Source organism: Mobula birostris, chromosome 20, assembly GCF_030028105.1.
Source record: "Mobula birostris isolate sMobBir1 chromosome 20, sMobBir1.hap1, whole genome shotgun sequence".
Lineage (NCBI taxonomy): Eukaryota > Metazoa > Chordata > Chondrichthyes > Myliobatiformes > Myliobatidae > Mobula > Mobula birostris.
The window spans coordinates 16857900-16885083 of record NC_092389.1 but is presented as its reverse complement, the minus strand read 5'-3'; the positions used below and the strand labels follow the sequence as shown (position 1 = coordinate 16885083).

Genomic DNA, 27184 nt, shown 5'->3' with positions numbered 1-27184 from the left:
TACAGAAAACTTCACTGTTTACCTCAATTCTTAGAATTATTTAAATTCGTCTGGGCACAAATTTAAGAGTGACTTCATCAGAGCAAAAAGGACTAGTGCCCAGATTTTTTTTTACTGATGTAAGACTGAATTTCTGAATCAACTCGTTATAAACACTTTTCCTTTCTTTGGCTCCACAAGTTGTTCAAAGGAATAGTGATGGCAGTCAGTGAAGTGGTATGCTTCGCCTGTGAGATGTGGGAAAGCAAGGAATTCAAATGCCTCAGGTGACTATGTACGCAGGAAGTGCATCTAACTACAACTCTTCTCAGACAATTGGATTGGCTAGAACAACAACTAGACACACTGGGAAACATATAGGAGGCAGATAGTGTTATCGAGTTTCAGGGAGATGGTCACACCAAAGGGTCAGTCAGAAAAATGGCTAACCACCAAATAGTGCAGGATTCTCCTGTGGGCTATTCCGCTCTCAAGTAAATTTACAGCTCTGGATACCGTGGGTGTGTGGGGGGAGGTGTCTCAGGAAGAAATTACAGCAGCTAGATCAGTGGCACTATGACTAGCTATGTTGTACAGCAGAATAGGGCAAAGTCTAGGCAAGCCATGCCAAGAGGGGTTTCTACAGTCACTGGTTCCAGAATAGACTGTTGATACCCTGGTGCAGGAACAAAAATGTCTCTGAGTGGGCAAAGGCTATGCCAAAATGGGAGGGTGACCAGCTGTTGTCTGTACTTGTAGTAAAAATACAGGCAAGAAGTAAGGTCCTGAAAAGATAATTTATGGAGTTAGGCAGAGTCTTAAAAAGAAGAACTTCGGGAATTGTAATCTCAGGAGTACTCCATGTGCCACATGCCACATGCAAAGACATGTGGATATTTCTGAGTATCAACACCTTTCAATCATTCACCATTTAAAAATACTCCTAGCTTCTATTTTGTTCAGTAAAGTAGATGACCCCATATTTTTCCCACATAATATTCCATCTACCCTGTCCTCACCCATACATTTAACCAGTATTAATTCCCCTGAAGGCTTTCTATATCCTCATTATTGCTGTCAAAACCTTTATTTTTGGATCCTCTGCAAAACTTGCATATATTACACTGAATAGTTTCGTCCAAATTATTGACATCAATTGCAAAAAGCTTGGGCAATAGCAACAATCCTTTCAGCATCTACTAGTCACAACCTCCTAACTCAAGCATGATCTATTTACTCCTTGTTTGGTTTATAATCTTTACTCCACACCAGTATTTTATCTGCAATAGTATGCGCTTAAAATTTGTTTGACAATCTTTGCATGGCACCTTAATGAAAGTCTAAATACAATCACTGTTTTGACAAGCATGATATTCTTTTCATAAATTCACCTTGATTGTGCCTGAGATAACTGCCATTTTCTAAATTCCCTTTGATCACTTGCTTAATCATATGTTCCAGTATTTTACTGCCTACTAAGGTCAGGCTAATGATTTTATAGATCTACTGTATTTTCTCTCTTCCTCATTTTCTAAATAGATTTGTTACATTCCGATCTGTGGGAACCATTCCAGAACCTATAGACTTTTCTAAAATGACTACCAGTGCATCCACCAACTTCATGGGACCTTTTATCAGGTCCAGTAGGTTTCAGCCTCATTCATTTCTCATGCTAATTTTTAAATAATCCTATTTTTGTATGTTTTTTCTTCACTCAAGACACATAGTTCTCCACTATTTCTAGGAGATTCTCTGTGTTGTCTTCATTCAGGCAGAAAATATTTCTGTCTTTACTTTATTCTTCAACTAACTTCTCTCATCCCAGTCTGTAAGGGACCCATATTAACTCTCATAGATTTTTTTCATATCTCAAAGTCAAAGTAAAGTTTATTGCCATATGCACAAGTATGAACAATGAAAAATTATAGAAGGTATTACTATTATGTTTTTACTTGACTACATGACTGAACAACTTTCTCAAGATTGTTATATTGAATTTGCAAAACATGCATGTGCTTTCACAATTTGAGATCAGCTGTTAATATTTAAGAGGGAGTTAGATATGGCCCTTGTGGCTAAAGGGATCAGGGGGTATGGAGGAAAGGCAGGTACAGGGTTCTCAGTTGGATGATCAGCCATGATCATACTGAATGGCGGTGCAGGCTCGAAGGGCCGAATGGCCTACTCCTGCACCTATTTTCTATGATTCTATGTAACACCTCTGAATTTTGGACAATTAACCAGCATAATATGAAACTAATATGAAAAGACTGAGGTCCTTTAACATCTGCCGGACGATGCTGAGGATGTTCTATGAGTCTGTGGTGGCCAGTGCAATCATGTTTGCTGTTGTGTGCTGGGGCAGCAGGCTGAGGGTTGCAGACACAACAGAATCAACAGACTCATTCGTACGGCCAGTGATGTTGTGGGGATGGAACTGGACTCTCTGACGGTGGTGTCTGAAAAGAGGATGCTGTCCAAGTTGCATGCCATCTTGGACAATGTCTCCCATCCACTACATAATGTACTGGTTGGGCACAGGAGTACATTCAGTCAGAGACTCATTCCTCTGAGATGCAGCACTGAGAGTCATAGGAAGTCATTCCTGCCTGTGGCCATCAAACTTTACAACTCCTCCCCTGGAGGGTCAGACACCCTGAGCCAATAGGCTGGTCCTGGACTTATTTCCTGGCATAATTTACATATTACTATTTAATTATTTATGGTGCAACTGTAAAGAAAACTAATTTCCCCCGGGAACAATAAAGTATGACTATGACGACTACTACTACTACTACTACTACTACTACTACTACAACATTGACTCAGGCCTAGGGGGCCAGCGTTGGGCACGATGACGGACTCTCCACTCCTCCCTCATCAGTGTGTTCAGTTCATCGACATTAGCTGCGCCGCTGTCTTCTGGGAGCGTGTTGACCATAGTCTTGGGAGGGCGCCCAGGGTTCATTCTCCCATGCTTGGGCTCCCATATGATGACCAGGCTGGCAGGTAGCTTGGGATGGCGTAGACAGTGTCCCGCTAGTGGCAGTCTTCTCGCCTCGATTTTAGTGGTGAGCATCGGTAGGTCGTCATAGAGCTCGACGTTCGTCATGTGCTGTTGCCAACTCACGTCAAGAGCCATCCGGGGCATTCATGTATAACAACCATCTAGAGACTTTCGCATAGTCTTGGTGAGTGCCCACGTCTCACATCCGTACGTGAGAATGGACTCTATGGCTGCTATGAAGATCCTCTTTTTAAGCCCTCTGGTCAGGCTCGACTTCCAGATTTCCTTCTTGACGTTCATAGCCCTCCATGCCAGCACCTTCCGTATCTTTATATCCTTCTCCGAACTCATCATTCTTGACCCAAGGTACTTGAAGTCAAATATGAAAACTATGTTGCAACATACTTCATCAGGAAACACAGACCCTACAGGAGTTTATGAATTAATGATTCAGGTCATTCTGATTTTGAAGTAAAATAAATAAAGCACTTAGTTCATTCTTTGGGTGTTCAAAAGAATTTCACACTCAGTGAATTGTCCCACTCTTATGATGTGAAATGTACCAAAGTGAAAATAATAAAAGTTGCGCTCTAGTATGTTCTGGACAGAATTTAAGAGTCAATGCAAGGCAACCATCTAATCAGAGGACTCATGCAATGTCTGATGCCTTAAATCTAGCATCACTTTTTACATTTTACTTTTATGGAAACAGCTCAATGTGCCAAGTCATGTTAATAGTTAGCCAGAGGTTCTGTAAAACATCTTAGGCTAACTACAACACATATCTGCATATTTTGGTGTCCTGTGCCTAGCTCCTGCAGTAGAAAGGTACAAAATGGGCTAAACTTCCGATGGCAGTGTATTTGATCTTTGTTCTATGCTTGCTCAATGCTGCACTCATTATCAAGTTGAATGGCAGTCTCACAACATGCTGAACTAATGGCAGTTTCACAACATGAAAGGGAAGTACACTTCATATTTGGCCCCACCACTTTATTTCAATGAAGTTTTTAGGGCAGTACCATTTACTTGCATGGCAATGCTTTTCTATCTTTTAATGTCATATTATAGTTAATATTGATTGATTTACATACATTGAACTATAATCACTTCTGACCAGGATGATGTGTGGAATGCATCCTCTGCAATTTGGCCCATTATTTTCTTTAACACTTGTGATCTGCAAAACTTCAGTCATAATACAATACTGGATAAAATATTTACTTGTGACCTTTCTGTACAGAAACATCAAAGTAAAACCACCTACAATTGCTTGCAGTCCATTCAAGCAAAACTGAAATAAACATATACTTCCTACCCTGTAACAGGAAAATAAATGAAATGTCAAGATACATGCTAACCAAAATGTGTTTCAGAATTTAATATGTTTTTAATGTCATGGTAACACTTCTGTTTGCAATTCAATTGTGCAACAGCAGTAGAATTGGTATCGCAAAGCGTGGTTTTGAAATAATTATTTCTAGCAACACCCTACCCACTGTTATACTCCTGATATTTCCTATTACAAATATATCTGCCAATCAACGAAGAAAGAAGAAAACTGTAACATATTGCTAAAAATTGAACATGCATTTGATAACAGTGAACTGTAGTTCTGCAGTTAATAAGCTCTTTGCTCCATGGTCTATTCTGCAAGAGCCCAGAAAACCATAAATGCTAACATAATACAAAAGAAAGAAGATACAAAAGAAAACTTAATTTTACATATCTAAAGTGCAAGGCATTAACAGCACATTAACCACATCAACAACAATGAAGAGTGGTGTGACTGTGACAGAAGTCACCAGGGTGAGAGATACTGAAGCTGGTGATATACAAGTCTTTATTCAGCACACCAAGCAGGCATCATTCTGGTGACACCCTCAGTACAGGCTTGCAAACCCAAAGCTACATCACATTTTTACACCCGTAGGATCAAAGGTAACAGTAGGTGATTCAATACAATTTCAGTAGTTACCAATATTGTCCACTTCAAAACTTTGGGTTCACAAGACATCTCTGAAGATCCAAACACCTTTGGAAGAAATTAATTAACACAAATATTCTGAAAACTTCTGATGACAGAGAGCCAGAAACTCAAAATTAATGTTGTCAGGGTTGTCTCCAAGTACACAAAATATTGCAAGCACTCAGTCTATTGATTGCTTATACCTGTGACTATGTTTGATATGCTAAGTGACAATATCCCTCCATCTGGTCTGGCAGTTTGAACTCAAGTCACAATGGTGCAAATAACTTAGCCATGTTGTCTAGTTTGATGCAAGTCAATTAACACAACCCCATTGTCTTAACATTTATTTGTTGCATATGCAATCTCTTAGTTTGTGGGCCAATTCAACTTCAAGTCACTGCTTGCAACTTACAATAAGAACTGAAGGTTGGTTCTTGTTTGAATTAATATCTGTTATATCCACATAACTCCAGAATACTTCCTCATATACCCTCCTCTTAGCCCTTGGACAGAAATCCATCCTCTGAAGGCCAACCTTAAGGAAGATCTGATCAAGATCTAAAAAGATGGTGCTACCAAAGGCATGTTACAGCTTACTGGTAGATCAAAAGGCAAAAGATTCGACTAAAAACATCACTTATAATGTCTTTTCTAAAGCAAATTGTGGTGAACTGTCGCCACACACAGTGAGGGTGGTTCAAAGAATGAGCCGTGTTTTGAGCATTGCAAGGTGCAACACGTTTGAACCAGGGTCGCAGACAGAGTTACTCTCACTGCCAGAGATCGAGTGAGCGATTTGGAGAGGAATCGATGCGGAAGAGTTTTGATGCCCGTCCACCCAACCCTGGTGCAAGGCTGGATCACTCCAAGCGCTGAGCTGATTTGGTGAGATTGAGAATGGCTTCAGTCTGGGCTGTCCAAGTATATCATGGTGCTGGGGTCCGGGTCCTAGAGCAAGACACTACCTTGGACAACTTAAACGCCAACGCAAAGAGTCTGGAAGCTGAATGTAGGCGAGGGTCGGGCTAATTTCACTCACTCTCCCACAAGTGTTTATCCCTTTCTCTACAGCGCTGAGACTGTGAACTGATCCGGCTGCTTTGCTTTTTTGCCCCACTGGTATGATGAACTGGGACCGAGGCACAGCCCTACTCTGGCTGCTCCAGGAGCGGACATGGGACTCAGTCTGGTTTGCAGTGCTGTTGCCTTGTTTCTATTGTTTGCATGATGTGTTTTTTTTCCTCTCTCTCTTTCTCTGAGCAGTGCTTTTTGGTCTTTCTTTTTTTAATTGGGTTATTTCAGGTTTCTTCCTTTGTGGCTGCCTATAAGCGAACAAATTTCAAGGTGTATAATTAATACATATGCTTTGATAATAAATGTGCTTAGAATTTTTGAAACTAAACAGGGTGGCAAAAATGCCTTTCACTTAGGACCCCTTCCCCAATTACTAAACTATCATGTCCCTATGTGTACCTACATTTACAGTTTCTTAACATGCCTAATTGGATATCTACAAGACTGAGCAGAGATGGCAAGAAAATGTTCCAGAAATTTGATCACATCCTCTTTGGCCTTTCTATTGCTGATAGCTAAAACTATCAGTAGTGACTGTCAGTAGTCACTCTTTGGGCAGGATCACAGCAAAGTAACTTTGTTTCAGGTTCACAGGCAACAGTTCACATTCCATGCCATGACAGATTATCAGAATGATCTTGACAACCAGTCATTTAGATTGATCTTCAGGAAGGTCTAGGGCGGTCTCTAGTCACATAACTACAAGGACCTCGTCCCAATAGCACCCCCTCCCAGACTGTCCTTTCAATCACTGGCCCTACCACTGAAAGGGTCCAGCTTATTTGTTGTCACTCCCCATTCAGCTGGAGTGGCTGCTTTCTGACGCTGTGTGCAATTTTTCTCTCTTTCTCAGTCAGCCTTGCCATGGAGGTTGTGGAACTTGATGTCTCAGCCTGAACTCAGATCCCTCCCTTTCCATTTTCCCCAATATCTTTCTGTTCTGATTAATACAACTAATCATCTATCTCCAAGAACCAGCCTTCATTACAAAGTATAGCTACTGTTACACTTTAAACTTCATTTATGGTTCGCTGACACACTCTGTCTTCTGCATTTGCGTTTCCATTCTCTTTCATTTGTGCATCTACTTCTATCAGGTGTGGACAGATGTGATGCATCAGGCTGGTGACCATCACTTAAGATCCCTTTAATGATATTGTTAATTGGTGGACTTGATCCCTTGTTCTGTCTGTGAGGATGACAAGGTGAGTCACATGGTTTAACCCGAGTCCAGAGTTTCCACTGGCTGCCTCGCTGGGTCTGTACACAAACACAGTTGTCATCTGTCAGAAGCACCACCTGGGAGCGAACAATGACCGTTGAGGAAGCTCTTTTACCATGACTTGGTCTCCTGGTTGTGGGAGGATTATCTTCTCTCCCTCTGGTCAGCAATGTGTTGCTCTTGTTCAGTCCTTCGACACTTTAAGCTGGTTAGAGGTCCTTTACACACTGGGTCATTTTACCCCTGTAAGTTTCAGGTCTATTGCAACTCTTAGTCACCCCCTAAGACAGTCACATTACTTGCCCCATCAGTAATTTGTAGGATCTCAGACCCAACGTGAGATTCAGGATTGCCCGCAATCTCATCAGGATTCCTGACAATACATTAACCCATGTCATTCCTGCCTATATTATAGCTTTGGCTAAGGCAGTTTTGATTGGTTGGTTCATCCTTTCTACCATCCCAGAGCGCTGAGGCTGGTAGGGTATGTGGAATCTTTGTTGAATTTCTAACACTTCACATTTTAAAATCTTTTTTATTAATTATTATTGAAGATCAACAAAAAAAATACATTAAAGTAATCAAGTCAACATGTTAATATGTACAATGAGAATTAAATTATCAAATAACTGATTAACAAAGCTAAGCAATATATCAATAATAAGAAGAAAAAATAAAATGTTAAAACTAAAAAAGAAAGAAGGAAAAAAGAACCCCTACAAACTAAAACAAAAAAAACCTACTAACAGAAAAAAATGGAAAAAAAAGTGAAAGGTTTTATTGGGAAATTTTATAATTTACTATTACAACAGTACAATTATCCTTTACCTAAGATTAAGCAAGAATTGGGAAAGACAGCTTAACATGACCTTGATAACAGAGGATTGGTTACGAATTTTGAAGTTGGTTAACTCTTCTTCGATTTGTGCCAGTCACTCTTTAACTCAATTTAAAATTGTACATCGTTACTATTTGACAAAGGAGAGACTGTCTAAAATATTTCCTCATGTTGATAGTCAATGTGATAGATGTAAAACTGAGACAGCTACATTGACACATATGTTTTGGTCATGTTCTGTATTCAAACAGTTTTGGAAATTATTTTCTCTACAATTTCTAAAGCTTTAAAAATTAATTTACAACCTAATAAACTGACAGTTTTGCTCAGTATAATCCCTCAATATCTTCATGGTAATTCTATATCAGACCAACATGTAATTGCATTTTTTACACTATTGGCCAGAAGGGCTATTTTATTGAAATGGAAAGATGCCTCTGCTCCCACTTTGATACAATGGTTCTCTCAAGTGATGTTATGTCTTAGTTTGGATAAAAATCAGAAGTTGAACTTTTGATCCTCAATTTGACTTTGAGAAAAGGTGGGGTTCTTTTGCCCACTACTATCATTTGATTTGAGTTAATTAAGATGGTTCCCTTCTGATTCTTGTTTGATTTGAGTTGGCGGATTGATGTTTTCCTTTTATGGAATCTTGCTTGTATGGCGTATAGCTCCGGGGTTGTGGTCCCAATGGATTTTTTTTTTTCCTAACACTTTACATATTTTCTTCATCACTTTCCCTGTGAAATGTGCTCCCTGATCCAAATCCATCTGGGCTGGGGCCCCCCACCTGGGGAGGACTTCCTGAGCCAAAATCCGTGCTGCTATGCTGGCAGTAGAATTTCTCATTGGGAAAGCTTCTACTCACTGGGTGAAGTGATCCACGATGACCAGATGGTAGGTATACACCCTGCTTTTTGGCAGGGGCCGCATAAAGTCCATCTGGATGTTTCCCCAGGGCCTCCTCAGACGTGGCTGGTTTGCCAGCCGCACCTTTATGCCTTAACCAGAGTTATGCTGGGCACAAATGATACAAAAGCGATAGAATTTTGCAACATCTCTGTCCATCCCTGGCCACCACCAGGCCTGACGGTGGGTCATGATCATGCTGTGCCTTACTTATTTCATCAACCTCATGATATAACTTCAATTATATCACTTATTGACTGAATTAACAAGTGATATAACTCATTCCCTTTCTGCTCCTTACTCTCCCCTTTTCAGTGAGCCTTTATTTTAGATGATGCTACTTCTGCAGGCAGCTGCACTGCTTCTAACAGTTCTTGTCTACATTGGGTCCCTACCCTTGGGACCTCCTAACATGATTCATAATCACGGTCCCACTTCTTACCCCTGCTTGGGGCTGCTGTCTCCCTGTAGGCTGTGTTGTCTGTTCAGAGGATCATACATGTTTCCTCTCCCTGACTTATCCATGTTATTTTCCCTTTCCTGAATCTATGATAATAGCCACTGCCTTACTTAGTGTGTCTATCCCCAGGACAGTGCTCTCATTGTTTGGGCACTCCCAGAAATCTACAGGAAGTTGTATCCCCTCAATCCAGTACCAGAAGCTTGCTTCTCTCTGCTCTCATTGTTTCACCTCCTGCACTGTTCATGTAAATGGCCTCTCCAGTCACGAGCAAGGGTAGATCCACTGGACAACAAATTTTTTCGAAAGTGTTGCTTCCTCAGAAATGCTTTTTGTTTATGATAGACCACTTGAAGTGGAACACAAAAATAATTTCAGACAACATGCATCACATAGGAATTTGGAAAAACTAGAAATTAACTTCTACTGAATATAATGTGTTTAATTGCATAATGGTGCTGACATTTTGTAATAGTTCAACTCAGCTAAAAATGATTGTTGATGATTTCCGTTTGTACTCAGTATCTGAGGCTTCTCACTTAAATGTCCCACAATAATCAGCCGACATTGATGGATTCCAGTTGCCTTGATACCATTTCTCCATCACCACAATGTCCCAGTGAAACTTTTCACCATGCTCGTCACTGACAGTGTCAAGATTCACAGGAAAGAAGTCTAAATGGGAATGCAGAAAATGAACCTTCAGTGACATGTTGCACTTCATGGTTTTGTATGTTTGAAGCATGTTGTCAACCAGCTGCACATAGTTTGGTGCTCTGTAGTTGCCAAGAAAATTTTCAACACCATCCTTGAATGCTGTCCATGTGATTTTTTTTCTGGTCCCACTAGTTCTTCAAATTGCCTGTCATTGATGACCTGTTTGATTTGTGGACCAAAAAGATGCTTTCCTTAATCTTGGCATCAGTTATTCTGATTTGAATTTTGAATTGAAATAACAAATACTGGCAATTTCAAAAAAAAGGTGCGTGATAGGGAAATTTCATGGTGATTTTCATGATCAGTAGCCCAAAATCCATAAGATACACCCAAAGGTATTCAGGAAGCAAAATCATTGTTGTCCAGTATTATCATCCTTGTGTCCACTTACATTTCACATTGCCAGCCCTGGAATAAACCTCCTGTATATATCCATGGGTGTCAAGTACTGCCAATGGAGGCTGCCGCCAGCCATTTGTCTGACCTTGATCTTGTCTTTACTAGCTCCATAATCTAGTTGGCAGTCAAACCGGACAGAGAGGGGCACTGCTGTCAATTCTGTAAATTTTGTTGCGCTCCTCTCACACCTTCTCCCTTTTTAGGACAGTGCCTCCAACGATGGCACAGTAGGCCACAGCTGCTTTAAAAAAAATCATCTCCTTTACCCTTCCACATCTATTCTGGCCCTCCCTTGCTAGATGCCCTGGTTGCTGGCACACATAGCAAGTCTTCTGCATCATCACTACAGCTACATTCACTACAGCCACCTTACAACTTCCCTTCCTCTTTGATTGGCTTTTTCACTACTGTCCATGTTCTTTCGTGTTCCAGGACTTAGCCCACCCAGTTTTGTCATTCCTGTTCAACCTTCTCAAGTTTATGGAATATATACTCTTTGAGTTCTCCCCTCTTCACAATTGAGCCCATAATGTTGCTGTATCCCTTTTCTGTAGAAAGTTAAATGTTTCTGCACAATTGCCTGTCTTGGGCTTTGGTTTTCAGGTTTCCCCAAAGCATTGGTTTTCAGGTTTCCCCAAAGTCAGAAACACACAAATGATTCCTTGAACGAATATACATGCCCTCTCTGGCATCCCAAACAGTCAGTAACCATCATTTGCAACTGGTAGCACTGTCTCAACAAACTACCCAGCACTGTGCAGTTGGAATTTTCTTTCATGTAATGTTTTATTAAAGTGACACGGAGTTTTCAGGCCATGTAAAAATTTCCTGCTCAAAGCAATGGTTGGTCTGTGCAGCTGTTAAAAAAATAGATAGAGGGAACATTGGTCTGGTAACTGGCTTCTTACACAAAACACAGAAAAACACATACACGCACACATACACCACATTTGTACATCTACCAGTTCAGCTCTCCCCCACCCCGTGTCCTTTGATATTTTGTGATCCCGTGATCATTGGCCTAAACAGATCTAACTATGGGCATCACACACAAAATGCTGGAGGAACTCAGCAGGAAAGGGAGAATCTATGGAAAAAAGTACAGTCGAAGTATCAGGCCAAAACCCTTCAGCAGGACTGGAGATAAAATGCTGAGGGGGGAGGGGCAATAGGTGAAACAACTTGGATGGGAAGGATGAAGCAAAGAGCTAGGAAGTTGATTGGTGAAAGAGACAGAAGGCATGGAAGAAAGAAGGGGCGGGGAGGAGCACCAGTGGGAGGCGATGGACAGGCAAGGAGATAATATGAGAGGTGGGCAAGGGGATGGGAAATGGTGAAGGGAAGGGGTATGGGTATGACTCTTAAAAAAAATACTCCCTCCCCTTAGACTGCTAAAGTCACTGGCCACACATTGGGCCAAGTACATATCCCGGACGATCCCAAGTGCTGTGACTCAAGTCACCGGAGAGGCATTGAAGCTGGTGATACGCATGCCTTTATTCAGCACAACAAGCAGGCATCATTCTAGTAACACTCTCGGTACAGGCTCAGAAACCCAAAGGTACATCACATTTTTACACCCGTAAGATCTAATCACTGTAAGTGATTCAATATCATTTCAATAGTTACAATGGCACTGTTTACTTCAGTACTTTGGTGGACAAATGGTTCCTTTGAGATACATAGTGGAAACACTTTGTAATTGATAAGACTCCTCTCAAGATTGAACACCTTTGGGAGAAACTAATTAACACAAATATTCTCACACCTTTTGACGACAGCCAGACACCCAAAATTAATGTCAGGGCTATCTCTGAGTACACAAATATTGTAAGTACACAAAAACTGTTAATTGCCTATATCTGTGGCCATGTTTGATAGGCTACATGACAATATCCCTCTTTCTGGTCTGCCATCTTAAACTCAAGTCACAATGGTGCAAATAAATTAGCCCATGTTGCCTGGTTTGATGCAAGTCAATTAACACAACTACATTGTCTTAACGTTTGTCCATTGTGTATGTAATCTCTTAGTTTGTGGGCCAATTTAACTTTGCTTTACTGTTTGCAATTTACAATAAGAACTGAAGGTTAATTACAAGGATTCTGAACTTTTTAACATTTACAATAAGAACTGAAGATTGTTTAAATTAATAATATAATCCACATAACTCCAGAATACTCCCCAACAAAGACAGGGCTATAACTCAAACAATCTTACCCTTCAGCATACAGGAAATCCAATGCCAACACTGTGCCTGATACAGAAAAATAGGAGGAAACTAACATTTCCAAGATAAGCAAACAAAACAATTTTTTTCTACACCACCATTAAATAACATGTTCACTACCCTACCTTCCACACTGTTATTCAATTAGAAATTGTTTCAAAATGCATTACAATGATCATTAATATATTTTATGAATAGTAAAGCTAACTTCCTCAGCTGTTTTATTAGCAGACATACTTATTGCACCTTATCCAAGTGCCTTCAAATTCCCATACAAAAGAAATTAATATTATTTTAATTGCTCACTACATCATTTGAATACACAGCTTTGTGGGAAAAGTGGCAAAAATCCCAGCCCTAGAACCGCACCGGTGCTTCCGCTGTCATTAGAGCAGATAGAAATCTGACTGTTGATAATGGGAAGGGGAGGAAAGGAAGTAGAACAAAATACTGACACTTGAAAGAACTGTACATTGGAATGCTGCACCTTTGAATCATTGAACAATTATCCACTCAGTGAGTTGTCAGTCTAATTACGGAGTTAAAGCCATGCATCACTGAATGCAAGATATGTTTAACTGCACTTGAAATAATTGTACTTGGCCAGAAAGACTGTCATTATTGAATACAACTGGCATTTTTTTGTAAACAATTTTGCCTTGAATTTAAAAATGAAAAATTAGGAGTAATAGCTTTAAGCATATTTTGAAGAAACAAAATGAAATTATGTACATGTACCGCTATAATTTTAACATCTTTAAATTGCATGTACAAGAGAGGTAATTCTTCACAGTGGCAATTATAATACCGAGTTGAAAGGATTTGGATCCCATTAAATGGAAATTAGTATTTGTAACCATTTCAAGACAACCATTTTGCAAGATTTTTAAAATTATGATCAGAAACACACTTATGATGCCACCCACACGTTTTTCTCATCCCACACCCACCCAAGCTTTCTCTCACTCAGAAGAGGCAAAAGCTATAATCTCCTATAATCAGAGACTCCTGGTGTTCATGAGAAAATGAACAAAAACATTTCCCAATAAAATTACATGGCTTTTTAACATTATCATCTTGAAAGCAGTCTTCTTTGCAGTGACATTTCCATATTCCCACTGTCAGATAGATGTTTTAGAGAACATTTAATCCACTTACCTATATTTATATTCATCACATTATGCAAAATGCTTCTTAAAGATGTTAAATAAATTATTTAACTGTGGGTTGTTCTCGATATCAAATTTTAATGGGAAAATTATCCTCAAAATCAAGACAATCTGAAGCATGTCAACGTTACACAGAAATCTCTACTGTTTATTTTAGTCCATACTTGCTTTTCCATTGGCTATTACACTTCTGTACCTGCAACATTTACTGAAACAACTTTTATTCAATGCTGAAAAACACCTTTGTAGTTAGAAATTAAAAATTTGATCAACATCTGTGTGACTAAATTACGTAGTCATAAATTTCCACATACGAGGGGTGATTGATAAGTTCATGGCCTAAGGTAGAAGGAGTCAATTTTAGAAAACCTAGCACATTTATTTTTCAACGTAGTCTCCTCCTACATGTACACACTTAGTCCAGCAGTCATGCAGCATACGGATCCCTTCTTTGTAGAAGTGGTCCACAGCAGATTGATAAGTTCATGGCCTAAGGTAGAAGGAGATGAGTTATTAACTTCAAACTTTCTGCATTATCACTCAAAGAGTTGAACTGCACATGCATGTATCAAGAGCGTCTTGGACCTCCAGGTGATCCATAGCAGGGGTGATTGATAAGTTCGTGGCCTAAGGTAGAAGGAGATGAGTTATACAGCTCTCGTTACATGCACGTGCAGTTCAACTCTTTGAGTGATTATGCAGAGTTTGAAGTTAATAACTCATCTCCTTCTACCTTAGGCCACGAACTTATCAATCTCCTCTACTGTGGACCACTTCTGGAGAACCAAGATGCCAACTTCTACAAAGAAGGGATCCGTATGCTCCACATCCACTGGACTAAGTGTGTAAATGTAGGAAAAATAAATGTGCTAGATTTTCTAAAATTGACTCCTTCTACGTTAGACCATGAACTTACCAATCACCCCTCGTAGCATGGACTCACAAATAAAACTTGAGATGAGTGACTGGAGTGGGCCAAATTATTAATGAAGGGAAATTGGCATGGTTGATGTTGAGAGTTGGTTGCATCTACTGGGATATCCCGAATTTGGACACAGTTCCAGGAAAAGTTCTATTTCAGATAAAGAGCAGAAGGATTTCCATTTGTCTGAGGAACATGAATATTTTGAATTTTCTATCCAAGAGCTATGGTTATGGAGTCATTGAATATATCCAAGGCAGTGATTGACAGACATTGAAAACTCAAGGAAGTCAAGGAGGACAAGGGAGAGCATAAGAAAGTAGTACTGGGGGCAGGAATGGATCTACTGTGAACTTATAATGGCACAGCAGACTTTAGGGAAGGGTAGGAGCTATAGACTACTCTCACACTGGACATGTGGATTAGCCTTTGGACTATATCAGCAAAATGCCAAAATCTAAGATGCTGGATGAATGTGCCAGTTTCAATAGCAGGGATTTTCCCCCTTTTCTTGCACCCCTTTAGATGATTCAAGTACCAATCCAAGAATTGAGCTCTCTGATTACTTCTTCTCATTGGTCTGATATTTTTATCCTCAATGGCTTTCCAAAACTCTGATTTTCAAATTTCTCTTGAGTGTTCATTTCTTTGGCCACGATTTGTATCTATTCGGTCAGGTGCCCATATCTGTTTCCATTTGCAACTTGTCCTAAAACAACCCCTATCCACAAACCTGAGCCACGACATCCAGCAGTAGTTGAAATCAGTGACTACTCCCATTCAAAAGATACAGGCGTGACATGAATTACCATAGGTTTCAATTATGCATGGGATTCCAGAAATCACCAACAAATGATGTGCATCAATGGTGTTTGCACTGTGATTGGTATAGCTAAGTGGTCAATATGCACAGGCTAACAACGGGAAACTTTGATGACAATTTAGATTTTTCAGTTTGATTATTACTTCAGCTATATTTTGGTATTCATTTACTTCTTCATAAGTATATCAGAAACTCTGTTTGTGTCATGAAGAGACACCAAACTAAAGGAAATTTCTACTGATGACAAAATTCTGGAAACTTGTAATTTGAATGGCAAGCACTACTCTTTGGCAGCATGAAACAAAATGCACCAAAGCTTGTTGATCATTCATTGTTTTCAGCAAAAGAAATCATGTGAAGAAAGGTATTTGTTGTAGCTGTAAGTTTTTACTAATTTTCTCTCTACAATAAAGGAGAATTTAGGAAAATCCCTGAAGAAATCACATCACAGTAGTTTAGAGATTATGCATAAGATAATTGTTTCTTTCTTGATTGTGTATTTCTGTTCATCATCCCAGTGACATGATCATTCAGCAATGATAGCAGAATGACAAATGTTTCCACAGATACTCAAATGAATCACCAGAAAAAGAAACATAAAAAATAAGTCAGGACTCTATAATGCAGTAGATAGACTATCATACCAAGCATCTTTTCAATAGGATTGTACAGTGGCACAGTTTGTAAAGTTCTTACTTCACAGCTCCAGCAACTGATCTCAATCATCTCTGGTGCTGTCTGTGCAGTTTCCATGTTCTCTCTGTAGCAGTGTGGGTTTCCTGTTTATTCTGGTTGTGTGCCACATCCCAAAAACGTGACAGTTACAATGTTAATTAACCATTGTAAATTGTACTTAGCATGTAGCTGACTGATAGAATCTGGAGGAAGTGAGAGTACTGTGGGAGAGTAAAATAGAATTAATATAAGGATAGAGTAAATAGGGGTTTGGTGGTTGGCACAATTCACTACTCTGAAGGCCATGCTGAATGACTGTAATATTTTTAAAAATGGCAGGTACATTTCCCATTCTCTAGAATAGCACTATTCTCCCTCAAAAGAGCTAACAATTATGGGTTAAAATGTCCTCTTGGTTGCTAGCACTAAATATTAAAGTATCTGTGTGCTGTCTGTACTCACCTCTTACACAATAAGTTCATTTGAAATCAATGGCATAGAAGGTGCAGGAAGTGTATACAGGAGTGAGCTCACATTCTCGCAGGCTTTTAAGGTAAAAATTGTTACTTCTAAATAATGTTGCATGAACTCACTTCCTTAATTTTTTTTGACAATGTCTGCTTGCATTTTATGTTATTCTAGTTAAATTTCATAAACGAACACAAGTAAATGGTACAAAATAAAGTAAGATTAACAGATAATGAGTTTGACCCTGAAACTGAAGGCCATTCTCCTCAGCAAACATTTATTTGACAATCAACAAAATCCATCATAACAAAAAATGAATATAGTTGACTTAATTTTATTTTTTTTAAATCAGAAAATTGACAAAATTCCACCGCCCAACTGATACACTGACTTTTTTGAGACAGAGCGAATTTACAGCATTTTTAAAATTTCAAATTTTTGCTTTTTTCAATTTTTCTTTTCAACAAAGGGGAATACAAGAGCTCAATTACATATGGAGAGATTCTGATCAACTGAATTACACTATGAAGTTCTAAGATAACGAGCTGCAATATACTGAAGTGAATAAAAATGAACTCCCTTGTGCCATGTTATAAATAGAACTACCAGACAATGTATCCCACAGTATCACCTGTGAATGAGTCTGAATGCATAATATACTCCATTAGAATTATGAACAGAGTATGCAGGTTAATGAAAGAAAGTACTTACACTTATTTACTGGTGATAATACTTTGAATCTAATGCCAATGATTTCAAACCACACATAATACATTCCAGATTCATGTTGAAGACACTTTTATACCTATTTTTTCTACCTAAAAATGCAATTTCATCTTCATATTGGGGCAGAGTATCATGTTGACAAAATGTACAAATCATTTTAAGATGATGGACTACAAATGATTTAAACTTCTACTACACTCTATGTTAAACTTTACTTAGCTATGACTCACAGGAATTTTTCCTCAAAGACAGTCTCGTTTGGGCATTACTTTCTTCATTTCTTTGAACTCCTGTACAAGGAGGTATAGTTAAATTCACATGGTACACAGGACCAGATGAAAATGAACTAGCACCTCTCATTCGCCGGTTATGGTAAATCATTATAGTTCTTCATAATGAATTTATGTTTAATCACAGTAAAATGTTAATCTGCAGCGCCTCCTTGAGGTTGCCAAAAGTTGGAGGCAACATTGCAACTATAGTTGGCTAAAAACAATTGCTTATCCAATACTATATTTCAGTAGCATTGCAAAAATAATGAATTTTCAAGGACATCTGCAGTTCTCATGTCACAAGTGATTTTTTTGTTTAGAGAACTTTAACTGAATTTAACTGAAGTTAACTTGGTTAAATTAACAATTAAATATGCTGCTTCTAAGAAGTTATCTAATCTGACTACTACTGTGACAATTAAAATAATTAAAAAGGTAAAGATTTAAAGAAAGAAATATTTTCAACAATCTGCAATTACCACATGCAGTAAAATAAACTCTGATGCCACCTACTTGTTAAACCAGCCTAAATGTTTTGGGTACAGACCTCATCTGGCATTCCTAATAATATGAATTACGTATTTCCTAGCTGAATTTGTCTCCAGATAATACACAATGCTCCTGCATATGAAAACATCAGAACAAGAATACAATGGGAAAAATGTTTTAAGAATGGTTTCCTTCTGCACTATAAATTTCTGTTTTAAGACTGAAAAACTTGTACAAATTCACTATCAGTGAATTATGGAATAAATTTCATTCAATAAATGCAAGAATATTATTTTCTGAGAAAAGCTGAGGTATCTTTGAAGTCATTATGATCAATGATACAGATTCAATGTCTTATTAAATATGTGGTCACAAATACATTGCATAGTAATCCATAATAGTCATAATAAAGTAGACTTCACAGCAGAATTCAGAATTATTGCAAATATTGTTGTTATCTGCATTGTTCCACTGGGAGTCACCAGAGTGAAAAGAGGAATATAAAGAGTGAATCGTGGCAATTGCTAGCACGCTGCCTGCGATGTACAAGTACACAGTAGTCATAAACACACCTGCTTCTGCAGTTGGTAAATTATTCAACCAAACACGGAGTGTTCTGAATTGTGAAGCATTGTGTCATTTTCAAGTCAATTACATGTAAAAAAAAATATCTGTAATATCTAAAAGCACAGCACAAGGAATTATGCTGAAACTTAATTGCTAATTAATGAAATTAAAACAAGGATGTCAGGACAGTTTTCTTGGTAAGAATGCAGACGAACTTGAAAACAAGCTATTTTAGATCTAGGTGAGTGACCAGTAACCATTCAGTGATTATACTATGACAGAATACACATTTTAAGATTGAATTGATAGTTTAATGAAAAATTGGTCACAAGTCCAGGCAAAAGTAAACTACAGAATAAACAAACAAGAGAAAATCTTTAGATGCTAGAAATCCAAGCAACCAACATAAAATGCTGGAGGAGCTCAGCAGGCCAGGCAGCATGTATGGAAAAGACTACAGACAACATTTCAGGCCGAGACCCTTCATCAGGACTGGAGATTAAAAACAATGAGGAGTGGTAGGGGGAGGAAAGGGGTGAAGTAAAGAGCTGGGAAGTCGGTGAAAAAGATACAGGGCTGGAGAAGGGGAAAACTCATAGGAGAGGAGAGTAAGCCATGGAAGAAAGAAAAGGGGGAGGAGCAGAGGGAGGTGATAAGGTGAGAGAGGGAAATGGGAATTGGGGAATGGTGAAGGAGAGGGGGGGCATTACTGGAAGTTCGAGATATCTGTGTTCATGCCATCAAGTTGGAGGCTATCCAGACAGAATATAAGGCATCACTTCTCCAACCTGAGTGTGGCCTCATTTCGACAGTAGAGGAGGCTATGGACTGCCATGTTGGAATGGGAAGGGAAGTGGAATTAAAATGGGTGACCACTGGGAGGTCCCGTTTTTTCTGGCGGACGGAGCATAGGTGCTCGGCAAAGCAGTCTCCCAACCTACGTCCGATCTCACTGATATACAGGAGGACACAGCAGGAATACACACATTGTTGAATTTGTAATGAAATGAAAAGGAAGGATTTCCAGCATCTGCAGAATCTCTCTTGTTTAACATTCTTAACGACTTCTCAGTTTAAATATAGGGATAATGGTTTCGCGGTCTTCAGTATCAAGAAACAGGGGTTCAGTCTCAAATAAAAGGGAGGTTGTCATTCTGTAATGAGGGAGAAGGTATTTCTTCATTCAGAGAACAGTGACTTATTTGATTTCCCCAGGAGAAATTTGAGGACAATTCACCGAATATATTTAATAACAAGATCAACGTACATTAGATTATTAAGGAAATCAAGCAACACAGAATTAGAGTAGATATTGAGAAAGAAGGTCAACCATGATTGTGTTGAATGGTGGGTAGGCACATGGAGCAGAATGACTTATATCTGCTAGCAATGATTTTGCTTTTATGACATTGCCTTTGAGGAGTTCAAGCCAAATTTAAAAAAATATTCTATACAATATTCATAACACAATCTAACGAAATAATATCTGATTGGTTTCCTTTGTAAAATATGAGGATTTTAATTAACTTAATTTCATTCTTATTTCCTCTCTTGACTTTCCTAGAACAAATCTGCTAATTGACATTTTGCTTTATAAACTGCATTCATGTGTTCTGGTGTGTCCTTTGTGTGTCTGCATGGCTTCAAATTACCTGAAATGTATACCCCAGTCAACCAAACCCATCCTAAAATTCAGTTCCAGCAACATAACTTTCTACAAATGGTTGCTTCAAAGAGCATTACTTTTAAGCATTAGATATATTACAAATAAATTTGCAGAAACAATGACGTCAGTAATGCCCATAAAAAATCTAATCATGTTACTTCAAGGACTCTCAATATGATTGTTGGATGTTCCAACCTTGAATTCAGGTTCTGTGCCTGTAGATACTTTTTTCCCAGTTTTACTGAAGCAAAATCATACCATTAAATAAGATGAACCCTGGTCAAAATCATTATTCTGCTCCATTTCACAGTATGTGAATGTACAATTTAATAGTCAAAATCAGATTCACTTAATTCAGTCATGCATAAACTTAACTGTCATGTTAACTGTCAGAACTGAACACATTCCATATCAAGGTGAATTACACTACATCAAGACTGAGTTGAATTGACTTGAATTGACTTTATTACTTACATCCTTCATATACATGAGTAAAAATTTTTATGTTACGTCTCTGTCTAAATGTGCAATATGCAATTTATAGTAATTTACAATAAATATTATGTACAACAGGACAGTCAATATAACATCAAAATACAGTTGTATCTGCATGCATTAAGTAGTCTGATGGCCTGGTGGAAGAAGCTGTCCCAGAGCCTGTTGGTCTTGACTTTTATGCTGCAGTACCATTTCCCGGATGGTAGCAACTGGAACAGTTTGTGGTTGGGGTGACTTGGGTCCCCTATGATCCTCTGGGCCCTTTTTACACAGCTGTCTTTGTAAATGTCCTGAATGGTGGGAAGTTCACATCTACAGATGCACTGGGCTGTCCGCACCACTCTCTGCAGAGACCTGCAATTGAGGGAAGTACAGTTTCCATACTAGGCAGTGATGCAGCCAGTCAGAATGCTCTCAATTGGGCTCCTGTAGAAAGTTCTTAGGATTTAGGGACCCATATCAAACTTCTTCAATCGTCTGAGGTGAAAGAGGTGTTGTTGTGTCTTTTTCACCACATAGCCGGTATGTACTGACCACGAGAGATCCTCGGTGATGTTTATGCCAAGAAACTTAAAGTTGCTCACCCTCTCAACACCAGATCCATTGAAGTCAATAGGGGCTAGCCTGTCTCCATTCCTCCTGTAGTCCGTAACCAGCTCCTTTGTTTTTGTGACACTGAGGGAGAGGTTGTCTTCTTGACACCACAGTGTCAAGGTGATCACTTCTTCTCTGTAGGCTGCCTCATTATTATTTGAGATTAGGCCAATCAGTGTAGTGTTGTCAGCAAATTTAATTAGCTGATTGGAGCTGTGGGTGGTGACACAGTCATGGGTAACACTCACAACACGCTGGAGGAACTCAGCAGGTCGGGCAGCATCCGTGGAAAAGATTGGTCGACGTTTCGGGCCGGAACCCTTCCTCAGGACTGTAGAGGGAAGGGGCAGAGGACCTATAAAGAAGGTGGGAGGACGGTGGGATGGAGAAGGCTGGTCAGTTCCAGGTGAAAAACCAGTAAGGGGAAAGATAAAGGGGTGGGGGAGGGGAGGCAGGGAGGTGATAGGCAGGAAAGGTGAAGAAACACAATGGGTAGTAGAAAGAGGCAGAACCATGAGGGAGGTGATAGGCAGCTGGGGGGAGGGGGCAGAGTGACATAGGGATAGGGGAAGGGAGGGGGAGGGAATTACCGGAAGTTGGAGAATTCTATGTTCATTCCAAGGGGCTGGAGACTACCTAGACGGTATATGAGGTGTTGCTCCTCCAACCTGAGTTTAGCCTCATCATGACAGTAGAGGAGGCCATGTATGGCCATATCTGAATGGGAGTGGGAAGCAGAGTTGAAGTGGGTGGCTACCGGGAGATCCTGTCTGTTTTGGCGGACGGAGCGGAGGTGCTCGACGAAGCGGTCCCCCAATCTGCGTCGGGTTTCACCCATGTACGGGAGGCCGCGCCGGGAGCACCGGATGCAATAGATGACCCCAACAGACTCACAAGTGAAGTGTTGCCTCACTTGGAAGTGCTGTTTGGGGCCCTGAATGGTGGCAAGAGAGGAGGTGTAGGGACAGGTGCAGCACTTACGCTTACAGGGATAAGTGCCAGGTGGGAGATCCGTGGGGAGGGACGTGTGGACCAGGGAGTCGCGGAGGGACCGATCCCTGCGGAAGGCGGAGAGGGAAAGATGTGCTTAGTGGCAGGGTCCTGTTGAAGGTGGCGGAAGTTGTGGAGGATAATGTGTTGGATCCGGAGGCTAGTGGGGTGGTAGGTGAGGACAAGGGGAACTCTGTCCTTGTTGTGGTGGCAGGAGGATGGGGTGAGAGCCGAAGTGCGGGAAATGGAGGAGATGCGGGTGAGGGCATCATTGATGACAGCAGAAACTTCCGGTAATTCCCTCCCCCTCCCTTCCCCTATCCCAATGTCACTCTGCCCCCTCCCCCAGCCGCCTATCACCTCCCTCATGGTTCCGCCTCCTTCTACTACCCATTGTGTTTTCCCCTATTCCTTCTTCACCTTTCCTGCCTATCACCTCCCTGCTTCCCCTCCCCCACCCCTTTATCTTTCCCCTTACTGGTTTTTCACCTGGAACCTACCAGCCTTCTCCGTCCCACCCTCCCCCCACCTTCTTTATAGGGCCTCTGCCCCTTCCCCCTACAGTCCTGACGACGGGTTCTGGCCCAAAACGTGGACCAATCTTTTCCACGGATGCTGCCCGACCTGCTGAGTTCCTCCAGCGTGTTGTGGGTGTTGCTTTGACCCCAGCATCTGCAGATTATTTTGTGCTCACAGTCATGGGTACACAGAGAGTAAAGGAGGGGGCTTAGAACACAGCCCTGAGGAGCACCTGTGCTGATGGTCAAAGGGACAGAGGTGAGGCAGCCTACTCTTACCACCTGCCAGCGATCTGAGATTCATATAGAGTTGCACAGCACAGAAACAGGACCTTCTGCTCAACTTGCCCAAATGTACCTGTGCTGATCCCATTTACCTGCATTTGCCCCATATTCCTTGAAACCAGAAGTTCGTAAACTTGGATGGACAAAAATTTACATCTTTATTTTCACAAATCTCTAACTGAAATTTAGCATTTCTTTCAATTATGAATGCAGGCAACAAACTACAGTAGCATTAGCAGTACCTGGGACTTTGTCACCAATAGAAATCGCAGATAATTTCACACATTACAGTTGTTACAAATATCTCAAAATATCATTTACAGCATGCTCATCATTACTTCAAAAGTACGGTAGTTAGGAAACCCATCGTTAGATCGAACGTGATCGCAGTCTTCCTGTCTGCAGACGCTCATGCAACGTAGCTGGCCACCTGTCGGGTAGCCTTGCACCTAGCAGTCATTCAGTCACCAAACAGAGAAGTCGCTCATTCTCACATTTGTGACCCAGACATCTACACTGCTCTCCATTATTCTCTATCTACAATTACTTGCGGATCAATTCATAGAAGGTGAGTTGCTTGTATTATTTGTTCAAGTTTTGCAAAACTAGACAGTTCAAGTGAGAATTCTTAACTCTCCATAAGGCCACATGGCCTTCTGTAATACCACACAACTCCATGTGCACCAATAGCCTAATTCCAGGAAGGACACAAGCTACTGATGTAATCCTTGTGTTTATCTGAGTATCTAAAAGCCACTAAAATGTTAAAAGTTTGATAAATTATAAAACCTACCTTATTTTACATACTTTGCATACAAATTTTTTGAATATCTTACACTTCACTTAATTAAAATACATTTTCTACTTCCAGGGCGCCTTGAAGACTGCGATCTCATGCAGCACAGCTCAATGAATACGATTAAATATTCCCGTTTCAGCTTGATACAGCTGAAAATTGCAACTGCTTCCAAGGTCTGTATAGTTAATAAAGATGTCTTAATATAATTGAGTAATCTATTGCTGCTTAAAACCAATAGAAACCATGCCAATTGTGGCTGTACTTCTCCCCAGACTCCTCACTAGAAACATGGCTGCTGGTCAGGGACACAAGTACATTTAAGGAAACAGGGTTTTCAACACGCAATACCGACTATCTTGCTGGAAAACGTACAGTCTCTAGTAAATAAAAGCGAAAATCTCAAAGCTAGGATGCTGTATCAGAGGGACATTGGAACTGCCAACGTCCTTTGTTTCGTGGAATCCTGGTTAACCCTCTTCTGTATCAGATGCAGCAATTCAGATTGACGTGTTCACTATATACTGTCAGGATAGGACTGTCGAGTCTCTCAAAAGCAAAGGTGGAGGTGTATACCCTATGATCAACTCCTCATGGTGCACAAATATTTCAGTGTAGTCCCAATTCTGCTCTCCAGACCCAGAACACCTTGCAAATGCAATCCATTTTACCTACCATGGGAGATTTCTGCGATCATTTTGATAGCGGTGTACATTCCACCTCAGGCCAATGTCAAACAGGCTCTGGACGATCTGAGCAATGGGATCAACATGCACAAAACAACACACCCTGATGCCTTTACCATCATCCTAGGGGAATTTTAACCAGGCCAGCTTGAAAAAGTCACTAACTGATTATCATCAACAAATCACTTGCAGTACCAGGTCAAACAACACACTGGACCACTGTTGCACCACCATCTAAAAATGCCTACCATGCTATTCCATGCCCTCACTTCAGAAAGTCTCATCACCTGGCTGCACTTCTACTCCCTGAGTATAGGCAAAGACTGGAGACTGCAGCACCAGTAGTGAGGACCAAGGAAGTATGGGCAAGGGAAGCACAAGAGCACTTACAGAAGTGCTTTGAGTCAGTGGACTGGACTGTATTCAGGGATCCATCTTTGAATCTGGATGAGTATGTCGCAGACATTGCCGAGTTCATTAAAACCTGTTTGGATGAGTGTGCGCCTACAAAAACTTGCTGTACATTCCCAAACCAAAAGTTGTGGATGAACCAGGAGGTTTGTCATCTACTGAGGGCTAGACCTGTGGCATTTAAGTCTGGTGACCCAGGTCTGTACGAGAAAACCAGGTATGACTTGCGAAAGGCTATTTCAAGAGCGAAAAACAATTCTGAGCGAGATTGGAAGCGACATCGGGTGCACATCAACTCTGGCAGGGTTAGCAGGACATTACTTCCTACAAAGCAAAACCCAATAGCATGAATGGCAGCCATGTTTCACTACCAGGTGACCCTGTGATCTCTGTCTTAGAGCCAAATGTTAGACTGTCTTTCAGGAGGGTGAACCCTTGCAAGGCAGCAGGCCCTGATGGAGTACCTGGTAAAGCTCTGAAAACTTGTGCCACCCAACTGGCGGAGGTATTCAAGGATATTTTCAACTTTTCACTGTTACGGTCAGAAGTTCCTACCTGCTTCAAAAAGGCAACAATTATACCCAGAAGAGTACTGTGAGCTGCCTTAATGACCATCACTCAGTAGCACTCACATTTACAGTGATGAAATGCTTTGAGAGGTTGGTCATGGCCAGAATGAACTCCTGCCTCGGAAAGGACCTGGATCCATTGCAATTTACCTATCACCACAATAGGTCTCCAGGAGACGCAATTTCAATGGCTCTTCACACGGCCTTAGATCACCTGGACAATACAAACACCTATGTCAGTATACTGTTCAATGACTATAGCTCAGCGTTTAACACCATCATTCCCACAATCCTGATCAATAAGCTACAGAACCTGGGCCTCTGTACCGTCCTCTGCAATTGAATCCTCAACTTCCTAACTGGAAGACCACAGTCTGTGCGGATTGGTGATAATATCTCCTCCCCACTGACGATCAACACTAGCGCACCTCAGGGGTGTGTGCTTAGCCCACTATTCTATTCCCTCTATACCCATGACTGTGTGGCTAGGTATAGCTCATATGCCATCTATAAATCTGCTGACAATACAACCATTGTTGTATTGATGGAGATGAGAGGATGCACAGGAGCAAGATATACCAGCTAGTTGAGTGATGTCACAGCAACAACCTTGCGCTCAATGTCAGTAAGACGAAAGAGCTCACTGAGGACTTCAGAAAGGGTAGGACAAGGGAACACAAACTAATCCTCTGTGGGATGAGAAGTGGAGAGAGTCAGCAATTTCAAGTTCCTGGGTGTCAAGGTTGTAGCCTGGTCCCAACATATCGACGCAGCTATAAAGAAGGTAAGACAGCAGCTATATTTCATTAGGAGTTTGAAGAGATTTAGTTTGTCACCTAAAACACTTGAAGATTTCTACAGATGTACTGTGAAAAGCATTCTGACCGGATGCATCACTGTCTGGTATTGGGGGGTGGGGCCTAATGCACAGGACCAAAAGAAGCTACAGAAAGTTGTAAAGTTAGTCAGCTCCATCTTGGGTACTAGTCTCCGTAGTACCCAACACATCTTTAAGGAGCGGTGCCTCAGAAAGGCAACGTCCACTATTAAGAACCTCCATCACCCAGGGCACGCCCTCTTCTCTTTGTTACCGTCAGAAAGGAAGTACAGAAGCCTGAAGGCACACATTCAGCAATTCAAGAACAGCATCTTCTCCTCTGCCATATGATTTCTAACTGGACACTGAACACATGAACACGACCTCACTTTTTTTGTTAATATATATTACTTCTGTTTTTGAACTTTTTTGGTCT

General features: G+C 40.5%; 1 protein-coding gene across 1 annotated transcript in view; it reads right to left on the bottom strand.

Annotated features, from left to right (window-relative positions):
* Positions 1-27184, bottom strand: part of gramd1ba (GRAM domain containing 1Ba) — a 600767-nt gene that overhangs the window by 408388 nt on the left and 165195 nt on the right. The window lies entirely within an intron of this gene.